The sequence below is a fragment of the Hermetia illucens genome, chromosome 5 (assembly GCF_905115235.1).
Source record: "Hermetia illucens chromosome 5, iHerIll2.2.curated.20191125, whole genome shotgun sequence".
Classification (NCBI taxonomy): Eukaryota; Metazoa; Arthropoda; class Insecta; order Diptera; family Stratiomyidae; genus Hermetia; species Hermetia illucens.
The window spans coordinates 49951908-49971620 of NC_051853.1; the positions used below are offsets into that span (position 1 = coordinate 49951908).

Genomic DNA, 19713 nt, shown 5'->3' on the forward strand with positions numbered 1-19713 from the left:
TGAATAACATATATTACAAAACAATTCAGCTGATTTTTTCCCGAAGAATTCTCGAACCCTGGACTACCCAAATTTGCATTTTACGGAAGGATATGAAATTCCGCATTTGATAGCACAGACTATAGTATATTCATAAGAAGATCAATCAGAGATTCACCAATGGAAGAAAAAGACACAATTCATAGATTCTTGGCAAGAAAGAGAGAGGGAATGAGGTCTTTCAGGGGTGGCACTTTACTAAAGCCTATAAAAATAGAGGTCAATTCTACATGATGGTCGAGAATCATGGTCTAACTCACTATTTCTTGATCTATGGCAATGCAATGGGCAAAGAGTTCGCTAGGGAAGTTGTACTATAGCTAATAAACGGGCTAACAGCTTCAGGTTGTTCTTCTATGATAGCCTGTACTTAAAACCACTGGATTTTCATTTCGGCGGCAAAAGAAACTGACAATTCGACTTCAGTCACCAAAAGATGACAAAAGTCCAACAATCTAATTTTGAACATAGGGCTTAAACCATATTGAACCATACTGAGGCCCTAACGGAATTTGGGGCGATAATTCGGTTGTAGCTTTGTACTGATGAAGGGGGTAAGTTGCTCCCGAAATATATATTTACATTGAAAACTAAAAATTGTAGTTTGGAGGAAGCTATCCCTGTCTATCAATCTCATTGACACTAGTAAAAAGAAAAAGAACGAACCGCCATGCCCCGTTTTGGAAATTACCTCTCTCAAAAGTTGTCCACGAATGAAGAAGAAAATGATTGAGTAATATAAATCAGAGGTAGTGTAACATTGTAATGAAGACATGGAAGATATTAATAGACGCGATCAAAGAAAAAGTGTTCTTTATCCCGTACTAGGAGATTCTTCAGGTGCTGCCTTCCCGTACTACGGCGGAAAAGACCACTCAATGTGTACGTTCCACAGAATATAGCATGCCCGTGAATTGGAAAAGTGATTTCTTTTATACGAAAAGCCACTTTCCCCCAGTATTGGTGGCATTTGTTAAGAACGAGCTTGAAGTCCTGAGGTCGCAGTAACTGCTGAAAGTCGCAACGAATGTGTCTTATATTAAAAGTGTCGAATCGGAAATGCACCCAAGTAGGCTTTTGATGCCCGAAGTGAGGAGAACTCGCTTTGAATGACCCCTTTCTTCACTTGCGATCTATTCAATTTTCTTGTTAAAGAACCTCAAAAAGAATAGTTTCGAACCTTTCCTCTTTTCTTGTCTGTCAGAACAAATTTTTCATTGAATATTGTCTGGAAGCTTTAAGGGATATCGAATTGGCGGACCTCGGCGCAAAACCGGGATGTCTGGAGTTCCTTATTAAGGCAGGCCTAGACCGGATACCGGTTGTTGCGCCGTTGACGATGATGATGATGATTGTCTGCAAGCTTACTTAAATGGAGTATTTAAAGAAACTTCCCGGACATATTGAAAGCAGGTTTAGTGCGATAACCATCCCCTCTACATCAACGAAGTTTTTATTGGTAGTAAAGTTGTCTGCAATAAGGCTAATTAGGAGGAGACAGCACAATATTGCATGATGAATTTATTCTTAAGGAGGATAAGAAGCTCAGTATCGCGGGAAACATTATTGAAAGCACTATATATGCGTATATTAAAATAAATTATTCATTATCGACCGCAAACATAGGTCTGAACCTACTTTTGTGATTGTGTTCTCTTGATTAGAACCCCAATTATCGTTTCTGTCCCTGACATCTCTGTTTGAGGCTCTTATGATCACATCAAACTATATCCTAAGGTTATGTAAGTGAGGGACAGTAACTTGTGAAACTGTTTGAATTCGAAATAGGAAAGAAACTGAATTATCTTTGTCTTTCTGGAGAAAATCTATTTTTCTTTTTAAATGCTGTTATTTTTGAGGGCTTTTGGCAGTAGAAAGTGGATTTCATCGCAGAGTATGGCGAGCAATAGTACTGCTGCAATTTTTTAATGTGGGTCCTATCTATTGCGGCATTACTTCCATAATGGATAAAATTTGTCAATATTGATCAAATTTGGCATGCGCATTCATAACCGACGCATATTACTGAATTGCTCAAACTTAACTGACTTTTAGAGCAGACCTCAGGATGATTGTTAGTGTGCATACGCACCTTTTTATATAATGTTAGTTTTGACGTTTGTTGGAAAGGCGGCGAGCTCGGGGGTCGAATTTTCACAAACTGCTCACCCCAAAAACCTGAAAAAAATAAAGAAGCTGCCACTATATGGTGCCTAGGCTCCGAAATACCTTCCCTACGAAAAGTCAATAGGGAGATAAGGGGATCCTTTGGTGATCTGCTTATTTCCCCTATGACGTAGACAAAGTTCCCATGATGACGATTTTTGAAAGAGGCTAATTCTCGTAATGCAATCTCAAAGCTGAAGTGAATCCTTATCAAAGTACATAGCCCGCAGCTGGGTTATCTATGTTTACAAAGCGGGAGATACAGAGAAAGCGATGAAGAACAGGTAAACCATTTGCTTGCATTGCATTTCCCAGGCAGCAATTTCTCTCGGCCGACAGGTGCATGCATACAGCCATCAACTAGGAGACTGGACTCAAGCATGTAAGGTAGTTCCACTGGAGCTTGTCAAAGGGACATTATTCCTGCTCTAATAATGGAGGGAATGGATACCTTGAGTGTACATATTCGGAATATATATCGTGACCACCAACCAACCGCCGATCTGGGTGGCCGCTTCACTGTAGGCAACATGCCCACCAGAAAGGCCATGGCGACAGTACTCGATGAGCTTACGGTAAAAATTGAGAAGGCGATCTACGAAAAAGAATATGCCTTAGGTGCATTCATGGATATCAAAGATGCCTGATCAGTGATGTATACTTTGGTAGAATAGAGCCGGAGCACATTTTACTATAATGGTGCGACGTGCACTAAGTCTCCACTCCACCACCTTTTCCAGCCTTCTACTGTTTAAACTTTTCCACCCTACCTTATTGTACGATCACTATGAGCGTACAATTCAAATCTGGAGCAGTGAGTGGAGGAGGCGTACTTGTACTTAAAATCGCTGACTTTGCGGAGCCTTTTGGTTTCCGAAATGAAGCAGGGTTTGCTCTTTTTTTCTCAACTTGGTTTCAGAGTGGTCTTCTTATTATTAAAAAGAGTTAGGGAAGTAGCGCTTGCTGTTGTTAATTCGATTGACAGTTGCCATCACCGGTATTCTACGTGGCGGAGTAGGCCGTGATTTTTTAGGTGGAATAGATAATTCTTGTGCATCTGACTTTAAAATGAGTTTAACATGTACTTTTAGCAACATTTTTTTGCAAAAGGATTGTTTAGGTTTGGGGGAATATCATTCAATACGAGGGAAAGGTGGATTTCTGATAAATTTCCTGAGTAAAATGCCGGGTATTAATTGTAGTTTCGCAGCATTTTTGTTTTGTATAAATTGACCCTGCTACATTTGGTGCATTCTTTATACCGACCTTTCATTCCTTCAATTTCTAGGAGTGCTTTACATGACTATCCCCGCTTTGGAGGCCGAATTTCATTCGACCATCTCTTCCTTAACACGCCCCACCAAAATCCTTCCTTACTGCAACAAATAGGTCGTTAGCGTTACTTTATTAGCTCTCATTATAATTCATATTTTCATAAACAAAGAAAACGTTAACGACATAGTTCAACTGCTAATTGAATTTTAACCGCAATTCACAAAAAAGGACGCTGCTCCATAGAGGCCACTTTATGGAGACATAAAAGAATAACGAACTAAGTACATAGTATATCGGTCCTTCATTCTCCGTCCACTCATTTTCGTTTCTTCTTTTTCCTCCAAGGAGCTCGTGGACATTGTTGGAGGGATTAAAAATGTTTGCAAATTAAGTTTAATAAGTTCAACGTCAGTATCAAGTCCCACTAAAAAAAGTTGGATTATAAGGTCTGATGAGTTTTCCAGGAGCTTTGAAAATGCAATGTGATAGTTTGAAAATGTCCGATACACGAAATTAAGAGAGGAAATTTATGCTTTGGCGCTTTGTTCGATTATTTTGTGACGTTCAGGTGATGGCTGCCATTTGTTAGGTGTAGCAGAAATTGTATCGTCTTTGATGTAAACTTAATTATATGTCAAAACTCATTATTGAAAGACGGGAATAAAGTTACAACAAATTTGAGTGACTTGGCATTGTTACTGGAACTTTGGTAGGAGTATTGTTTTTCACTGGCATGTTGAGGCTACTTTTAGCCAACCATTAGCGGGTATCGTTGAAAGAGCTTTTCAAATTTTTGTGTAAAATAAAACCTTATTAAAATTGGTTTATGATTTGTTTCTTTGTCCACGGCCCGCCGGTCTCTGAACCTGTTTGACTGTCTGTCTGTTTGCCACGCGAAGAGTTACCATACATACAAAAGGGGGTGTAAAATCGGATACATATTCCAAGGAACTACTGTACCAACAATTCTAAAAAAATCATGACGTTGTATGTGTAAAATATATATAGACCTCAAAATAGTTTGCATCCTGATATTTGCTCAAATACCGTTAATAATAGTATATAACCTTATTCTGTAAATCTCATCAGTGTATGTAACACAAACCTATTTATGATACTGAAAAGTTTGATAGAAATCCCACTGTTATTAGCAAAATCGCGGCAGATCAAATTTGCTTCTTTTAGGTCATCTATTGCATCCTACGATATTTTTTATTATTTTATGTTCGCAGTTAACTTTTTCTTGAGGGTTTCATCGTACCTAAGGTGAAAAGAGTTCGCACATATGCTCCAGCCAGCGCTACACTTGACGAGTATGAGCAAGCGTTGAGCACTCTCATTTTGGATGCAAGAGGACGTTAGCCGATAATTATAGCAGGTAATTATAATGTGTGGGCTTTTTAATGGGGCAGTCGGACATCGAATGTGAGCGGACCTATTCTGCTCGAACCCGAACTAGAGGTGGTACTCGTGAATATTGGGACCTCATACTCTTTCGCAGGAAGAGACGTAGGGTATATTATGGACTTAACATAAGTGAGTGTCGCTTCATTCAGAAGAGTTGCTTGACGAGATAGTGAAGACTACATTCACAGTGATCACCAGGCAATTTGCATGGATACCAATAGCGAACCGAGTTCGAAAAGGAGCTCGCACAGAGTGTCGCAATACAATGCTACTCTGCCCAAAAGTGTTTAAGGGAGGCGATTCGAAAAAGTAAAAGAAGACAGTTATACAGAGATGCCGATATAAACCTTTTGGGTATGGCTTACAGGGCAGTAATGAAAAGGGATCATCCTAGGTGACCAGTTCGCATCTACAAAGAAAATGTTACCAATCTGTTTCCTCACTATCAAAACACCGCAAAGCAAATGGTGAATCAAGTTAATGAGGTTAAAGATCAACAAAGCGCCAGGTTTAGATGGCATCATTTCTGCCCAGCAGAAAAAACAAAAGTTAGTGTTGCTTCCCAAACACAATAATCCATGTGGGTATCCAGCTTTGTATTGTCCGAATCTGTCTGGTAGATATAATGGGTAAGATGATAGAGACGCTCATCTACAATAGACGGTTACCCATCATTAGAAGTAGTAATGGCCTACCGGAATGCCACTATGGGTTTTAGCTTGCCCACACTACTATGAATGCGGGGTGGTGAGCCTGGTAAAAGACGCACTCAATTCTAGTGGTTGTTGTGCCGTGTTGACACTGGATGTCAAAAACGCATTCAATTTCACTAACTGGGGTCGAATTAAAGGCACTTTGACTACCATATGTGTTTTTAGATGTTTGGTGAACTGCTTGAGAAGTATCTTCCAGAAAGAACTCTTTGTACTGGACGAATGAGGGTCCCAAAGAGCAGCGACGATACCCGAAGTCTCGATACTGGGGCCTCTACTGTAGAATGTTCCACAGAAGGCTATGCCGACCACTTGGCTACAATTGCAGCACCCAGAAAATGTGGAGTTCTACGCGAGGGCGACAATAAGATTGGTGGACCTGTCTGGAAAAAGCCGGGTTGACTTTAGTGGGTGAGAAAATGGAAGCAGTCTTAGTAATGAACTGTAGAGTGAAAAACACCGTGAAGTTGGAAGTCGGTGGACATACGTCGTCTCAATGCCGGCTGTCAAATATCTGGGGTGACCAATAATGCCAAACTGAGCATTAGGGAACAACCAGAGTATGCATGTTAAAAGGTACCTAATGCCACTTGCAAGAATGTTGTTGATTGTTGTTGTTGGCGGGACAAAACACTTAGGAGTACTTTTAGCTAAAGTGGTGAAATCCACTCTGCTTTATGCGTTCCCTGTATGAGCGAAGGTGCCTGCAAATTTTCAGAGATGGAAGCAGGTAAATTCGGTTTAAAAGTTGATGGCTCTGGGGGTTTGCAGCTCTTTTAGAACCGCGTTCGTTGAGGCAGTATGGAGGGGCATACAGAATGAAAAAACGCGAAAGGTTAGTGTTAGTTTATCTCTGGCAGCGCAGACGGGACGGTTGTTCGAACGGTCGTTAGATGCACAGACTTATTCCCAGCATTCGGGTATGGCTTGAGTGGAAACATGGAGAAACCAACTATCACATTACCCAGGCTTTGCGATGAATGATATGCTTAATTGTCATGTATTCAGCGACACAACGCAAGATGCAGAGCATGCAATGTTTCACTACCCAGGGTTTGCGATGGAGAGAGGGAACCCGAATTAATCGCTGGGAAGGAGCGTGAGTCCGGAGAATACAGTTGTAGATATGCAAAGGACGCGTGTCTAAACGCAAATCCACCCCGAAATAATACTTAAATGGTTACCTGTGGAGCTGGAGCTGGTGGCTTTCAGTGGATATGAATCTCACATGTGCCGGCTTTAGTTCAGACAGGCACGCAATTGAGTTGGAAGGAGGCGTGTGTGCATTGAAAAAAAACAAGTTTTAGAAGTGCATTCCATAATATGCAACACGGTCAAATATGTGGTCTATATGAAAACAACAGTAGAAAAGACTACGGCGATTCTTCCTTCGTTCTCTCGTAAGTGGGTTTGTGATTATCTACGTCGGAGGGAAGCGTATGAAAATATTTACCCCAATAGCGGGATTAAAAATGGATATATTAAATATTTTGGACCGTTTTTCAGCTAATGAAGTTGGATTGCATTCCTAATAGATACAGGAAGACAGCGCATCTCAAACTTATCCCGAAATAAAATTACTTATTAATGTAGCAGGTTTCTGCCACAAAACCAAATCTGGCTTCAATTTTTGAACATTGTGCATTGTTGTGCTATTTGTCTTAGCGAAATGTCTCATCTTCAAACACGGTTCAAAACGATGAACTGGCTGCCATAATGTGATCAAAACAGCATAGAACCAAGGGTTCCAGAAAACTGCTTCCTTGACCGACATTCTAGGAGTGTTCAAAATCATCACATATAAAACTGTCATCTTTTGTTGGCTATTCTCATATTGGGAAAATTCAGGTTATCTAGATTTACTCGTGAAAAACCTGTGCACAAAATTATGTGAAGATGTGGTAGACATACGAATCTTAAACCTCTTTCTATCCATGACCTGAAGAAAATCATAGAAAGGGTCATGGATACCTGCAAAGGGTGCGCACCTTCAGAACAAAAGAAAACACCAAATTAAGCCTAAAACTAAGAAGATAATCAACCACCTTATCACCAACCATATCTTCAATAAGCTTTCAAGAGGTTTATAAACATAGGCATTTTAGCTTAAAAAACCGTACAATAACGTCTAACGAAGGTCACCGCCCTTAATCATTCAATTCAGGTGGCAAGTATTGTAGTATTATTTAGGTATCAAGGTTTTTTTGGGTATGAGGTTTTCATTTGCAGTATAAGTACTTAGCCTGTACACTAGTGTATTTATAACAACGTCAATAAGAGCCGGAAAATTGATATAACAGGGCATCAGGCTGCTCAAATTGTTGTTGAATCTGGTGAAAATCAAAGCGGAGTTGTTCAACATCTGAATTTAAGTTACTCCGTTCGGCATGTATATCAGAGATATCAACAGACTGGAGGCTGTACAGGGTGGGTTTAGATGGAAATGTTATGTTGCCAGCCCATCATTGAGAATTAAGCATCTAAATACAGCATTACCATTACAAAATATTAGCCGGTGGATAGTAAGAAGACATTTAGCTAAAGAGGGCTTCAAAGCCCATAGGTCTGTAAATAGCCCAAAAGTTAACAGGAACTTACTGCGAAGCTCGCCTTTAGTTTGCTCGAGAACATGCGAACCGGACAATGGAGCAATGGAATGCAGTCTTATACTAACACGAATTCAGAATCTGACTGCAGGGGTGACTGGTTCGAGCACGAGTGTACCGAATATATTCAGAGTGATTTAGCCCGTTCTGCATTTCAGATACTTTTGACGGCAGATCCTGTATCTTCTGGGGAGGCATGACTTAAGAAAATAAACAAATCTTGTCTTCATTCCAGTCGCAAATTACGAGATATTACTACGCAAAACTATCTCGAAGAAGTCTTGTAGGCGAACATCAATCCTTTTCCGAGATTCATTGGTAAAAACTTAGTTTACATGGATGATAACGGTGAATGTCTCGGTAATACCATGGCCAACTCCAAGCCCAGACTCTAATCCGATTGAGCATTCATGGGATGAATTAAAAAAAATATGGTGTGAAAACGTCACCCCATCGAACTTACAGGAGCTGGAAAATCCATTAAAGAAAAAGATCCCTCAAGAATTCGTCAAAAATTTAGTGGAGTCAATGAAGCATCGAATGGAAGCTATGATTCAGCAAAGGGGGGGAGGGGGCACTCGTTATTGATTGAATAAAATGAAAGATTGCTTACAGTTTACTTTTGATTTGTTTTTTGTTTACACGCCATGTAACCTGTTGAGCCGGATTTTTTCCACAACCAAACGGTCGTGGTACCGCTCATAGACTTCGTCGTTATGTAGGCTATGGAATCGTTCATTCTTATGTAGGCAGCCAAAAATTCCTTGGAGGATTCTTCTCTCGAAAGCGGCCAACAGTTCGCAATCTTTTTCTGCTAAGAACTACAAGAAGTAGCTCTTAAGTCCCTTTATTTGTGAAAAATGGACTTCCGCCAAGGTGGCAGATCCCTCAAAGAACATTATTTGAGTCGAGTGTTGGCTCGTGGTATTTTTTTTTGAATAGTGAAAGAAGGGATTTTTAAACTTCGCATTGAATATGTTTCAACAGTGGAGCAACCAGGAATGTCAAGATTATGAGACATGATTCCCAATTCACACTTTTCTAACTCGCATTCACCGATGCGACTGAGCATCAGAATCCGTGAACACTCTCAACGCCATTATGAATAAGAAAATAGTGGGTTGCTCTTGTTTGAGAATATCTAATGAACTATGGTGAGGTGATAATTAATTAAATCGTCTGAAGGTTACAGAGTGGCAGTACGGCACTTAGTGTGAAGATAACATTGCGAAGTTGTGATACAAAAGCCTCCGTTGTGGTAACTACTCCTTCCTTGAAGATGTAATGTTGCGTAATTGCCTAAACGTAATAAATTACCACCAGGCGTTTAATATAATTGGCTGCCATTAGACTTGCTATTACAAAGGGCCGGGCATTAAAACCTTTGGAAAATTTATGTTAATTGGATCTGTTAATATTCAAATATTTTCCAATGAATAAACCGCAACACTTCCTGAGCCAAATTAAAGGCTGTCCAATAAATTTTAAGTTTAAGAGAAAATTCCTAGCTATCGTTTAAGCTTCCTAGCTATCGTTTGCTTGGTCCGAAGTAATTAATAGCTCGCTATAAAGAGGTCAAGGGAGTGAAAAGTTCGGATTCATCTAAATTTGCGCAGCAACATCTCCATGACGCTTTCGCAAGCGTAGACCATGAAACCATATTTTGTGGCAAGTTAAGAACTTGGAGCTCTAAGCCACTCCGAAAATATGGTTGACAACATCTACTTAATTTTTATAGGCTATTCATTTTTCTCTAAAGAACCTGAATCTCCGTCAACCAACTACCATTATTTATCTGAATTTCCATTAAAGATGTATGGTGGTGTACACAAAGTGTACACTTTGTCCTCTTGCGGAAAAATGACAGTGAGTACGTCAAACAGCCATAAAAACGGATCTTATTGCCTCCCCTATTACCATAAAAGTGTCGTAAAAATCAGTCGAAATTTAGAAATGACATAAAACCGTCACTTGTTTCAGCGTCGAGCAGAACAAAGTACTCAGCATTAAAACGACGTTACGCTGTCAACAAGTCCTTGTACTCCTATACAAAGATGTGTACGTGTATGGTGCCAGGATGCATACCGCCGGCATGTAGGATGCTATCCTAGTGAAAGCGCAGAACTGTGCACTGTGCGAGACTATTAATATAGAAGCATGCAAGTCAGAGGGCTTCCTGGAAAGCCCGGGAGATTGTCGGATGGAATGCAATTGCAATCATTCGATCCACACATAAAATTGAGTCCTTTTTGCACGTGAACGTATGTACAAGGATGTTTAAGTGGCGTAGTCCGCCTATCCATGCGAATCGTCATTCAAAATAATTTAAAGGCAATCCTTGTAACGGATTTGAAATTAATAGATAGAGCTTCAGTGATTTACTTTCGTAGTTTGAACTGCATGGATGGACGAAGAAGCCATGAAAATGGTGGAAAGTTGAAAGTTTAGTGCATGATTTTGTTTGGTCGCCGTTTCAGGGATTTCAGTGACTGGCTATGTTTCAAAGGGAATCATACCATGGGTGAATTGACTCAAATGGATGGAAGCATAATCTTTATTGAGCGAAACATTTTTAGTATGCTTGCTGGGACCGTTTTAATCTGCTTTTAATAATGCGGGCTGAATTTTAAAATTTTACAAAGCTACTTTGGGGACATTTTTATTATTTTATAGTTACATCAATATCCTGGAAGAATGGCCTTTTAGATATGAAGCACTTATTGTCTTATTCCGTTGTCATTTCGGTGCCATTTAATAAGGAATAAAAAAGTGCACTATGCAAACTTCTCCATTTGAATTCATGCATTCAATATAATCGATGAGATAGGTTTTACTTGTATCTTCAAAAAACCTTAAAAGAAAAACTGAATTGAAATTAGTATCCTTGTCGTAAGTCTGATTGCAAGGACTTTGGCTGTTTCGGAGAGATAGTAAAGGCAGATGGGTGGACGTGCCCGGCAGCAATGGGCGGACGTGCCTGAATGGCATTTTACGATTCTGGAGCCTTTATCTTAGTTAAATAAGGCAAAAATATTAGATAGTCGTAATGGTATAAGGAAAAAAAGTGTATAAATTTTTTTGGGGAAGGGGGTAGGGAAGAGTTGTAGACTTGCTTATATGGAAGCAAATTAGAAGGTAATGTTGGCGAATATAATGCTGCATTCAGTTGCACCTTTTCACGAAGGTTATTGTTGCTTATAAAGAAAGGGAGTAACTGGTTAACAAGTACACATTCCAATAGAATCAGGACTTATTGCCAGAAAATATATAATGATAATAATAATCGTTGGCGTGGCAATCCGATTGGATTGCAGCCTTGAAGCGTGTTAGAGCACTTCATTCAAGATCGAAACTGTACGTTACATGGGGTATACTATAGAAGGCAGTGCGGTCAGCATTTTGCTCGCCCGTGGTTATTACCCTGATTTGACTCAGTCACTCATTCATAGCTGAGTCAACTTGTATCCGATATCCAGTTATACTTTTTGAGGGTCATATTTTGAGCCCTTCCCTGCATTTCATCCGGTATCAAAAATGTCATCACTTTTCAAAAGTACTAGTCGATCTCTTTCATTCGTTTTCCCACATGACCATATTCTGTGAAACGAAATAGGAACCTCCCCTTCAACTCGACACAAAGTGACGCCACTTGCTATATGTAAAGGGATTCACAGACCACACGTTCTTATTAATTTTCGTGACAATAAGTCCAGTCGTTTCCGAATAAATCGGGTGTGACGGACAGACATGTAGACGGAGTGTATCGCGAAGGCATGCGACTCATCGATGCCGAGACGTTAGAATTTCCCGATGCTTGCCGGATGCAATCTTTCCCGAGACGTGGAAGGAAAAAAGGTTAGGGTTGTTGCCTAAACCTGGTAAGCCTGGGAAGGTGAACTATCCTCATACAGATCAATATGTCTATTGGATAATATGAGAAAAATGTTTGACCGAATAATCTGGAAGACTTATCAAACCGACAATTCGGTTTCCGTACGGCCAGATCAACCGTCGACGCCATCGAACTGGTCACTGGCACTAGCAAGTATTGTGTTGTGATGATTCTTGACGTGCAAAATGCGTTCAACTCTGCCAGCTAAGGAGGTCTTTGGTGGCGATTGGTGTAGCCAGTTACTTAACTGCGTTACTCGGCATCTATTTAACAGATACAAGGCTCTGGTACGCCAACGACAATGGAACCAAAAAATACATTGTCTCCGCGAGTGTTCCACAGGGTTCTGTTCTGGGACCGTTATTGTGGAACATCATGCGTAATGATTTTCTCAACGTCCCAATTGCTAGCAAGGCAACAATAGTGGGTTACGCCAATGACATAGCGGTGATTCTTGTTGCAAAAGATCTGGGGGATGTGGAATTATATTCATCCGAAGCAATCACTGCTATAAAGAAATGGCTGAAAGATGCAGGTCTTGCACTCGCAGAGGATAAAGCCGAAGCGGCGCTTATCACGAAGCGGCGCAAGGAAACCACCAGGGATGATAATAGATGCAAGGCTGAATTCCAAGCGCTTGAAAAATGTTTGCACCAAGTCATCAAATGTCAGCATGGCCCTGGCAAGGATGATGTCAATTGTTGGGGGCCCAGGATGCACTTGTAGACTGCTTATAGCAGATTGGTGAGCTTTATTCTGCTCTACGAAGCTCGTCAATTTTGTCAACTGCATGGCATACCGTATGCAATGCTCTAAAGATGAACACGTTTTTTTTAGAAATACCGCCTTAAGAGTGTTCTGTGGTTATAGAACCATCTCGGATGAAGTGGCCTATGCAGTAGCCGGAATGACATTTTGGCCGATGAGATGGCACGTATCTATGATGGACCCGAATTTTCCTCAGATCGATACGTGAAAAACGCCCGAAGGGAGGAATCGTTAAGCAGGTGGCAGCAATGTTGGGAACGGGGGAAAAGCGTCGATGGACCCACAGACGGATTCACGTCATCAAGGACGCAGAGAACGCATGGTGAGATAAACTGTGATCTCACGCAGGAAGGGTCTAGAGGGGACATTGGGAGGGAACAGTAGTCCTGGAAAATATGATTGCGAAAATGTTGCGTGCAGAACTGGAATGCAGTGAACGGCGTGGAAGGGCAGAGCCAGTACAGATTGAGAGAGGCAGAGAAGGTGCGGTTGCGAATGCATTCGATGGGCGATGGGAGAGGCTAGACCTATGTCCATCTCGCGACGAAATACTTTGTGGTGGTTCCGCGGTTTTAGTGGGTAAAAATCCCACACACTAGACCATATGTATCAATATCTTTGGAAGATTTGCACCCCCGGAGAAAAAGACAGACAGACGGACAGGCAGACATCGAATCCATTCTAATAGGGTTTTATTTGACACAAAACCTTAAAAATGATTAAAAATGCGCCTAAATAAAATTTGGCTGGATAATACCACACTTTAATCTGATGCCCGAATCACCCGTCTCAGCCCACATGCTGATCGCAAACCTACTAAGTTTAACCTTAAAAAAAATTCGAAGGATTTATTTCAGCCTTGGCCACAATGAACTGGGATCTCATTCTCTCATCCGTTACCAGGCGAGCAAATCCTCTACTATTTTTATATCATTCTGTCGTTCTTTCCCCCCAAGACCCTGTGCTCAGGGCTTTAGAGAGAAAATCCGGGCTCGGGGTGAAAATTATGCGGAAACCCAGCCCCGGAGTGGAAATCATATTATTAAATTATCGAATTATGAGGGCTCAATTGTTATCAACCTTTTCTATTGAAATTTCTATTTCGGGCCTCCGAGAAAACTCCGGGCCTCTTTCGGTCCAGTTATTTCCGGAGCTTTTCTTCATATCGGAGGAAGAACTCTTTGTAGGTTAGGCGCGTGAAACTGTTTAATTGCATCCGAGGTATGAGCTTTGCCTCGAACCCCCGGTATAATTGCTCAGCATGCACTCAGCATAGGTCAATGCCGACATACTACTCACGGTGAGGTTCTGATTGTGATCCCCATATTAACCCGTGTCCGAGGAGGACCGTGAGATTATACCTACACGGCAGGTACTCACGTTAAACTCCCCATTTGCTATGAATTTTCTTCATGACTCTTGCATTAAAATAAATTCGGTTCCATAAAAGCTCTTTGATTAATTTTTTACTCTTCCTTTTCTCTTAATATAAATAGGACGGAAAATACCAATTCAGGTTAGGGATTCCGTAGATTACCCTTCAAGGATTGGCGAGAATTAGGAGGTTAAAAACAGCATCAGAAGTGAATGCAATGCGGCAAAGTGTTGCTTCATTATTTCCCACTCTTTAGTTGGTTTTATGCCGTATCGTTTTGACTTGACAGATATGAATGTTTGGGTTTTAGGCCCCTACCGGTGTAAGCTCAGATGAACCTGCTGATCGGAGGCATGTGCAGCATAAAAATTCTACGGTTCCGATCCCTTTTGGTGAACTGGCAGGCAAGCATGTGGCGACTGGTACTTCGATAGAGACGGTTTTCAATTGATTGATAGTTCTGATCGGTGGTCGGAACGTGAATGAGATGCGACTGACCTATCCATTTGGATTCTTCAGATGGTGATCGAGTGAAAAATGATTCGGTTAAACGAGCAGACATGTGTATTTCGGCTGTGAGGGAGAATTTCATGTTTGTTTGGGCTGTAAGCGAGAATTTTATGGGCATCTTCGTCGCTAGTAAACATTTTTAAGGTTTGGTGTAAAACAAAAGCTGGTTCCAACCAATTCACTGTCTGTCTGCCTGCCACACGTAATGTACTTTTATTCAAAATGGCTACACCGATTCAAACGAAATTTGGTCGATATATGAGGACTACGAAATCATTTGAAACCATGCACTCATCGTTTTTCACATAGGGAAACACAAAACCTTTCATACCTGAAGCGTCTAGCATCCGGTTTTCTGACTTGTTTATGAATATTCACACACAAAAGTATCTTAAATTTTTGTTTTAAGGCGTTCCACGTTCAGGGTTGAACTGATGATGTCCGTTGGCTTGTTGGTACGTGGATGATGCCCTCAGTTCAACTGGAGGCCGGGTGCGCTGCGGGCTCTTCAGGCGTAACTGGCAGGCGGAACTGAACGCGGATGGCGGCCTTTAAGAAGTTTTATATTTTCTTGTAGAAAGCGTCGATTTATTCTTTTTAAGAGTGGCTATTGGTATATAGTGTTATAAAATTGTAATTTCGCAAAACCCTAAAAAACTCAAACCTTTGCAGATTGGAGATTGCTTTTGGTATAGTTTCTGAATCTAAAAGAACCGATAGTATTTTTTCTCCTGAAGAGATACAATTTCTTGTATTTCGGATATTCTATGATAATTGAGTTATAGATAAGTTTGTGAACCTAATAAGTAAGAAATTGAGATGAGCATATTGGCAAATACATATATCATATGTCAAGGAAGTTCACTACCAACAAATTCAGGCCTACTTTTTTCGAAATGTTATATCTTTTCAGAGGAAATAAATGAGAACTAAATTAACTGAAATTGAGTATTCTACATGCGAAACTCGCCTGATATCATCGACCTTAACGAAGTACAAAATCGATATCATGTAGCGTCCGAAATCATGTCCTCTTTTTCTGGAAATGAATCCATCTGACGATCAATACTCTATTCGGGTTATATTGGTGTATTCCTGGGATATTTCTCTTTTTGAAATTCCAATTATCACCTTTCCGTCACAGCAAAGTTTTTCTGATTTCAGCAATTACTTTGCTTCCCATTATAATCCGATATGTGATGAGACCCGTTGCTAGTCCTTTTTGCTCCAATCAATTATTAATTTCAATTATGCAGGTCAATGTTTGCAGTAGAAATAACAGTTGTAACACGCGTTGCATGATATTTTGAATATAAACAAGTTGGTGAGTGATGTTTACGAAATTTCTGAAAACATTTTCCTAAGTAAAGAGTGGATATGTTGACTCCTGAAATTAAATTATTATAGGATGCGATGCTGACAACAAATGAGATAAAATCTTGAATTTGTCATCCAATTATGCTTCATGTTCGCTCAGAAAATTCGATAGAAATTTATAATTTCCATCGCCTGCAATAATTAACAACGAATGAAGTCTAAAGCAGGAGAGAGCGTTATAATGCAAACTTAATTAATAAGAAGCAGGAATTCGAATTAGCCAGGACCCTTTCTGTGAACAAAATACATATTTATAGGAACAGAAATTGCTAATTAATTAAATACAATGTCATCATCTCCGTCCACTGACTATCCTAATTTCCTTACTGTCAAAAACTCAAGAGAAAGTCCTTCAGCAGCTACTTCAGCCGGAATGACTAAGCAAAGGTACTCATGATGTCCTTCCCCATTAACGGAGTAATGTATAGGAGACATAGCCGTCAGTATATCGCTAAACCTATACCTATTTGCCAATAATTCCTAAAGTGTGTTGCCTCCTCAGATGTTAATACGAAAACGTTGAAAGAACTAAAGTGTGTATCGATCGAATTTCTTCTGTTATTTTAATAGCATCTCTAAGATGTTCCGTATTTCCTTTCAACAGACAGGTTTTTCCTACTTTCTCCTGCTGCTTCAATTATAATGAAGAAACCGGCACTTGCCTGACGAGAGAAGGATATCCTGAACAAGCACTCTGATGTTGCCTTGCAAATCAATAAAACAGCGTTTTTAATTAAATGCTTGATTAAATTTAAAGTACTGTGTTGTTCGTTGTAATGGGAAAATGTAGCGAAAATCGATGGACAAGGTTAACGGAAAAGCAAGGAGATGTTATCATTTTTGGCATTTTGGGAAATTGCGTACGGTGAATAAGGAGGCAGCATCTTATTCTATTAAGGATAATCTATTCAAACGGAGAGAACACAGCTTTTAATTATTTACGACGGAAATATTCGAATGGAATGTAATACTGATAATAACAATAACATGCCATTGTCTTGTTACGTTAAGATGGTTTCAAAAGATGGTATTTGGTGTTTTATCTGAACTTAAATGGTGATGAGGGGTTGTTGTGAATATTAATTTTTGAGATCGTTCTTGGGCCGGTAATGGGAAGTACTTTGGAGAATGTTCTCGACAAGGTAATCTTATCTTAGTAGCAGGGTTGATAGCTGGAAAGGAGCAACCACTAAAGCAGTTGAAATTCAACCAGACCTTTAGTTCAGTTTTATGAATATTTGGGAATAAAAGCTAATGAAGTATAATGTGGAAAGAGTTGATTTTATCAGTTCTAGCTTAACTTAATGGAGAAACTGAATGAAGAAGGTGGTTATGTGGATTTTGGACCTTCCATGGATGCTAGAATGAATTCTTTGAAGGATATTGCATGAACGCACTAATGAGATCCAAAAAGAGAGAGACTGTGTCGGCATTATTCCCAGCGCATTCCATTTGGGTTGATGTCAACAACGTGGACGGCGTTGAAGATGGCTTACTATGCACTATGAAAGAATTTCAAGAGGCAGTCTACGCTATACAAAATAAGGAGGCGCCAGAGCACATGTTCAGGTATATAAACAGATGTTCCATCATTCGATTTATTCAAAGCTTGCCTGAAGGGAGGTATTTTTGCCTGTTGCTGGAAGGGGGCGAGGGTCGCACTGATCAGCAAAGGTAAAGCATATGCTTGAAACAGCCGGGACAATGCTCGAAGAGCTAACCTAGCGTAGACTCACCGAGACGATATGTGCTACTTGTTACTTTTCCCCAAAACATGGAGGTCGTGGAAGTGTTGGATGTGGTCCATAGCTGTTGATCTTGACGACTTGTATTTTTTGTAATGCTTAATATGAAAAATGCCTTTCAATTCACAAGGCGGAGCTAAAAAGTTCATTTATTCAATGTGCCAGACGGCGGATTATCTGAGAGGTGCTGGACGGATCTCTGGAACGCTTCCTATCGAGTCCGCTAAGACTTTATATGGCAGAAGAGTCACTTGTTGCGGACGCAATACTGAACAGGCGTAGATAAAAATTCGCGCTTATGGTTTCTGCTTTATGTCAAAAGACGAAGTACTCATATTGAGTAAAAAGAAAACCTCAATGTTGAGTTTCATGCCGAACGGCGAGAGGATTACAAGATTAAAATCAACAATTAAGTATTTTGCGGGGTGGTCAAAGGGTAGTATAGATAAAAGGGCGAAACGTGTATTGGTACCTACGTGAATACTGAAGCCATTCACAACACAGCTCTCCGTAACACCTATAAGGGGTAAATCGATGCCGCAATAATCGCAGCTAACAGATGTCCTGGAGATAAAGCATAAACAAATGATCTTCACAATCATTTCATCATTTCACCTGAAATACGTTATCATTGATACGGCCACAAAAATACTTGGCTCCATTCGCAAGAAAAGAACGGCTGGTTTGACGATGAATGTAAGCTAGCAACGGAACGGAAGAATCCCGCATACCGAGTAAGGTTGCATTCTCAGAGAACACGGCACGCGCAGAGACTTATCTTGAATTCCGTCGAACCGAGAAGCGATTTCACAGACGGAAAAAGGAAGCCTGGGAGAACCAAAAGTTTTGTGAACTCGAAAAGTGCAGGGAGCAACGGCACCTGGCGCAGCAGGATGAAGTCTAATACAACTCGATGCTTATCCTGCCGATACAATGGGGGAAATTTGAGTTCCGACAGAATGGGCGTATTGGAGCGATGGATTGAGTACTTTGATTAACTACTGAACAACCAGAACATCGGCGAGTTGAAGGTCCCTCCTACTGAAGACGACATCAACGGGGCATTATCTTTCCCGTACATAAAAAGGAGGATATTACGCAACACAGCAATTATATTGCTGAATACTATCTATAAGATATTCCCCGGTATCTTGTTAGGCCGGATGACCCCATACGCCCAGAACAGCATTGGCCCATACCAAAGAGGCTTCATTCCAGGCAAATCAGCAACAGATCAGATCTTCTCTCTGTGCCAAGCGATGGAAAAACCGTTGGAATATGGCCATCAGTTGCACCATCTTTTCATCGAATTTAACGCCATCTATGACATCATACACGGCCATGAGAGAATTCGGTATCCTGATTGGGCTGACCCTGACCAATGCACGAGGCCAGATAAAAGCAACAGGGTCACTCTCGAAACCATTCAACATCAACCAAGGTCCAAGACAAGGGGATGCGCTATCATTCGTTCTCTTTAACGTGGTTTTGAAGAAAGTGATTCGTGATGCAGATGTAAATGCGAGGGGCACTATCCTCTTCAAGTCCACCCAACTACTGGCCTATGCTGACGATATTGACATTATGGGAAGAACAATTCGAGATATGCAGTCTACCTTCATCCAGATTGAGCAGGCGGCGCGAGAGTTTAGGCTGCACATTAATGAAGAGAAGACGAAGTACATGGTGGCAATGTCAGCACTAAAAACCAAAGAATAAACAACATCGAGACTACAACTTTGAGACCGTAGGGTCGAAAATTACAACCGATAATAGCTACGATGATGAAATCCGCGCACGGTTGTTGGAAGCCAACAGAGCCTATTTCAGCTTACAAAAA

At 40.6% G+C, this 19713-nt stretch overlaps 1 protein-coding gene across 1 annotated transcript in view; it reads right to left on the minus strand.

Moving 5' to 3' along the window:
- Window positions 1-19713, minus strand: part of LOC119657358 (low-density lipoprotein receptor-related protein 2) — a 392732-nt gene that overhangs the window by 63411 nt on the left and 309608 nt on the right. The gene's annotated exons all lie outside the window — the stretch shown is intronic.